This window comes from Cinclus cinclus, unplaced genomic scaffold, assembly GCF_963662255.1.
Source record: "Cinclus cinclus unplaced genomic scaffold, bCinCin1.1 SCAFFOLD_140, whole genome shotgun sequence".
NCBI classification, from domain to species: domain Eukaryota; kingdom Metazoa; phylum Chordata; class Aves; order Passeriformes; family Cinclidae; genus Cinclus; species Cinclus cinclus.
In genome coordinates this window covers 132,501-137,500 of record NW_026912090.1, presented here as the reverse complement: position 1 = coordinate 137,500, position 5,000 = coordinate 132,501, and positions in this window count along the sequence as shown.

Here is a 5,000-nt window from a genome sequence, read left to right as displayed (position 1 = left end):
CACTTGCCCTCCGCCGGCCCTGACGTCTGCCAGGCTCTCTGCCGGGTAGACCTGTTGCCCTCCGCCGGCCTTGGTCCGCAGCGGCCTGCTCGCGGGTAGACCACCTGCCCGCCGTCCGCCGCGACCTCTGCCAGCCTCCGTCCCGCAGGGGCAGACCACTTGCCCTCCGCCGGCCCTGACGTCTGCCAGGCTCTCTGCCGGGTAGACCTGTTGCCCTCCGCCGGCCTTGGTCCGCAGCGGCCTGCTGCCGGGTAGACCGGTTGCCCTCCGCCGGCCTTGACGTCTGCCAGGCTCTCTGCCGGGTAGACCTGTTGCCCTCCGCCGGCCTTGGTCTGCAGCGGCCTGCTGCCGGGTAGACCACCTGCCCGCCGTCCTCCTCGACCTCTGCCAGCCTCCGTCCCGCCGGGGCGGACCACTTGCCCGCCGCCGGCCCTGACGTCTGGCAGGCACTCTGCCGGGTAGACCTGTTGCCCTCCGCCGGCCTTGGTCTGCAGCGCCCTGCTGCCGGGTAGACCGGCTGCCCGCCGTCCGCCTCGACCTCTGCCAGCCTCCGTCCCGCCGGGGCAGACCACTTGCCCTCCGCCGGCCCTGACGTCTGCCAGGCTCTCTGCCGGGTAGACCTGTTGCCCTCCGCCGGCCTTGGTCCGCAGCGGCCTGCTGCCGGGTAGACCGGTTGCCCTCCGCCGGCCTTGACGTCTGCCAGGCTCTCTGCCGGGTAGACCTGTTGCCCTCCGCCGGCCTTGGTCCGCAGCGGCCTGCTGGCGGGTAGACCGGTTGCCCTCCGCCGGCCTTGACGTCTGCCAGGCTCTCCGCCGGGTAGACCTGTTGCCCTCCGCCGGCCTTGGTCCGCAGCGGCCTGCTGCCGGGTAGACCACCTGCCCGCCGTCCTCCTCGACCTCTGCCAGCCTCCGTCCCGCCGGGGCGGACCACTTGCCCGCCGCCGGCCCTGACGTCTGCCAGGCTCTCTGCCGGGTAGACCTGTTGCCCTCCGCCGGCCTTGGTCCGCAGCGGCCTGCTCGCGGGTAGACCGGTTGCCCGCCGTCCGCCTCGACCTCTGCCAGCCGCCGTCCCGCCGGGGCAGACCACTTGCCCGCCGCCGGCCCTGACGTCTGCCAGGCTCTCTGCCGGGTAGACCTGTTGCCCTCCGCCGGCCTTGGTCCGCAGCGGCCTGCTGGCGGGTAGACCGGTTGCCCTCCGCCGGCCTTGTCTGCCAGGCTCTCTGCCGGGTAGACCTGTTGCCCTCCGCCGGCCCTGACGTCTGCCACGCTCTCTGCCGGGTAGACCTGTTGCCCTCCGCCGGCCTTGACGTCTGCCGGGCTCTCTGCCGGGTAGACCGGCTGCCCTTTGCCTACCTTGACGTCTGCCGGGCTCTCTGCCGGGTAGGCCAGTTGCCCAACGCCGGGTTAGACCTGCCGTCGTCTTCCTGCTTCGGCGGCCTGCCGCCGCGGAGCGACGGCGCCACGCGTCTTCCACCGGACGCGCGGCCGGCCCCGTCGCCATCTCCGGGCCGGCGAGCCCGCGTTCGCCGGGCGGCCTGCCCGCCCGTCCGACAGTCCCGCGTGCACAGCCGGCCGCGCACACTCCCGCCCCCACCTGCACGCTTCCCCCAGCAACACGTCCCGAAAGCCGCTATGTGACGACGGCCGACCTTCTGTCCCGGCCTCCCTGCCGGCTCCACGCCCCGGCGACTGCTACTGACGAGCTCCGCCGGGCACTTGCCCTGCATCGGCATCGGCCTCAGCCCCAGCCCGCTTCGCTGACGTGCTGCCCGCCCGCAGCCCGCTTCTCCCAGCCGCTCCTCGAGAGGAGCCGGCGGCGTTCCCCCGCCCCCTCCCCGTGCTTGAAGAGGCAGCAGCAGCCCGGCTCCCGGCTTGCTTTGTGCATCGCTCACTCCCTCACCCACCCGCCGTGCCGCTTGCTGTCCTGTCCTGCCCTGTCCTGTCCTGTCCTGCCTGCCTGCCGCAGGCTCGACCCACTTGAGCGATCCGAGGCCGGGGCTGAGCAGGAAGGAGCGCCGCCAAACCAAAAGCCTCAGAGAGAGAGCTGAACAGAAAGCTTCTTTGAAAAAGGACATACAGCGCCAAGCATCCCGCCAGCACCCGCTGCCCGCCCGCCGCCAGCTGTGCTTCTGCCCCGGGCTCTCAGCCTGCTCGCCTCGACACCGGCCGCCTGCCCTCCCCATGCCCTCCCGTCGCCACCGCCGCTCGCTGCCGCCGCTGCCACTGTACGAACTGGCCGTTGGAACCCTGGGCGGGGGTGGGAAAAGTCTGAAGACGGCGCACAGGGAGGCTGATGGTGGGGGACGGGGCTCTCCCAACTGTCAATGGGTGGGGCGTACGGGAAGGCTGAATAGCGGCGCCAGGGAGGCTAATGGTTGAGGGCGGGGTCGCGTCAATGGGTGGTCGAGAAAGCGCAGGGTGGGGGACGGGGAGAGGACATGAGCGAGCGTGGGGGGGGGGTGGGTGGGAGTGGGGGTGTTTTTGTGTGTGTGTGTGTGTGTGTGTGTGTGTGTGGCCTGAGGGGAGGGCCGGCGGCTCCGTGCCGGCCCCGGGCCCCTCGGCACCGAGCCCCCACGTTCCCCCCCCAGACCCGTGCCGAGGGCCGAACACCTCTGCGGGCCTTCCGTAGAAGAATCGGCCTGGAATCGGCTGCCCGCTTGCCGCTGGCCGCGGCGCGGGCCACCCCGCAGCAGCCTCCTCTGTTAGGCGGGGCGAGTTGTGCCGGGGACAGGCAGCTTTGTGCCGAGTTCCCCCGCGTGTACGTGCTTCCCCTCCCCGCTGTGCCCGGCGAGGTTCTGTTTTGGCTGGGGGGGTGTGTGGGGGGGGTGCTTTGTATGTAGGTTCTCCGGGGCACAGGGGACTGGGGGCTTGTGGGGATGCCGTTTGAGTGGGTCAGCGTGTCAGCAGGCCGAGCACAGGGCACAGGCTGCCCGTCAGCTCGGCTGGGAGTGGTCTGGGCGCAAAGGGAAAACATATAAGACTTGGCAAGGATTTTATTTTGCGGAGTTTTTTGTTCCCACCAAACAGAAGAGGCATTCGTTCAGAAAAGAAAAGGAAAGAAAAGAAAAGAAAAGAAAAGAAAAGAAAAGAAAAGAAAAGAAAAGAAAAGAAAAGAAAAGAGAAAAGAAAGAAAATATGTTTTGGTCTTGAAATCGGGTTCAGCGGGTGGGACACGGCTGCTACAGCCATCCGGCTCCGGGCGCGACACGGGGCCGTGGGGTTCCCTCGGCTCCGGGATGGTACGAGGGGTGCCTCGTCTACCAGGCTCCGGGGCCGGCGGCGTCCGACCGCCGCCGCCGCCGCTGCCGCCGCCGCCGCCGGGGCGAGCAGATCTAGCCGTCTTCGGGGCAGCCCCTGAAGGCCAGGTCTACCCAGCACCAGGGCCGGCAGACTCCGCCAGCCCCCACGGGAGAGGGCGCCCTGGTGGCGGGCGTCCCCGGGGCGGACAGGTCTACCCCGCTCCGGCGGGACTTAGGCAAATCTCGGCGGGAGGACGGGGTAGACCTGTTGTCCCCGCCGGGCCCGGAAGTTCACCAAGGGGTCGCTGTTTCTGGCTGCCTCCAGCTGTGTCATCGTAACAGACGGCTTGCAGCAGTGCGCCCCCTCGGTCACGTCCGATGGATTTTCTTGGAGGCGTCGGCGGCCTCGGGCTCGTCTGTCCGTATTATGGGAGCGGGTTACGGGCCGCATCCCCGCAGGCTGTTACCGTGCCTGTGTCCGAGGCGGAGATGGGCGGCCGCGCGTGCGGTCGTCGGGGCGAGGAAAAGCAACCGCCTATGTTGTGGGCAAAGTCGCGGGGCTTTGTCCGGGTTCCCGTACTACCCAGCTTGCTGGGACAGGTTGTGAGTCCAGGTGATCACCGAGAGCCGCTCCCCGGCCGAGGCGAGGTGTGGAGGCCGTGGGAGAGAAAGAGAAGACCGAGGGAGAAAAAGCCGCGAGTGTGTCCCGCTCCGGCCGGGCTGCCGCCGGTTTCGTGAAGTTCGGGGGGGGGGGGCAGGCACCCGCTTGCTTCCCCCCGGGCACGGTGGTTGGGCGAGGCGGCGGCGCCTCGTCCCTTTTCTGCCTGGCCTTAAGCCGGGGGCCTGCCCGCTCAGCGGGCGTGGTGTTTTTCGGCTGTCGGTTTGGTGCGCGGTGACCGGCAGCCGGGGGGTGGACCGCGGCCGGGGGCTTGTGTTGAGCCTGCCGAGGCTTTCCCCCGGCCCTTTCCCCGAGAGCCCCCGAGCATGGCTCGGTCGGCCGAGGTGGCTGCGCCTCGTTCCCCGCTCCCGACCTGTTTTGCCAGAGTTGTCCGTGTCGGAAGGGCTGCGGGGGACATGCAGTGGGGCGTGTGGCCTCGGCTTGTCCCGGTTGCCTGAGGGTGCTCGGTGACGGGAGTCTCCCCATGAAATGGGTGGGACTGGGGTGGCGGCACCCCGTCTCTGTTGTGTCTTGTTGAAGTCCCCCTTCCTCGGCCCTAAGCCGGGGACCCGCGTAGCGGGCGGAGTTTTTCAGGGGCGACGGCCGGCCACGGTGGCCGGCCGTGCCGTAGTGCGGACCGGAACCCGACAGAGAGCCCCCGCCCCCCCCCAGGTGAATGTCGTGGGCGAGGCGGCGGCGCCTCGCCCTTTCTCGGTAGTGGCCGGCGCGATCGAGCCACCGTGCCGGGGCGGCCCGTGGTGTCTGGCCTGCCCCTTGGCCGCCGTGGTTGCCGGCGGGCTGGGTTGTGAGCCGGTTCCGCTTTAATTTTTTTTTTTTGTTTTTTTTTTAGGCGAGTGCCGGGCGGAGTGTGGGGGGTGCTCACCCGGCTTTTTTTTTTTTTTTTTTTTTTTTTTTTTTTTTTTTTTTTTTTTTCCCCATCGCGGCCTTAAGCTGCGGCACCGAGAAGCGCGCTGACGAAGGGGCGCGGGCCACGAAAGAGAAGGGAGAAGCTGGAGAGTGAGACGTCGGTGGAGAAAAAAGGGGTTGTTATATGGGGGAGCGAGAGGCGCGGGCCTCGCCCCTACCCCTGGCCCGTGACCCCCC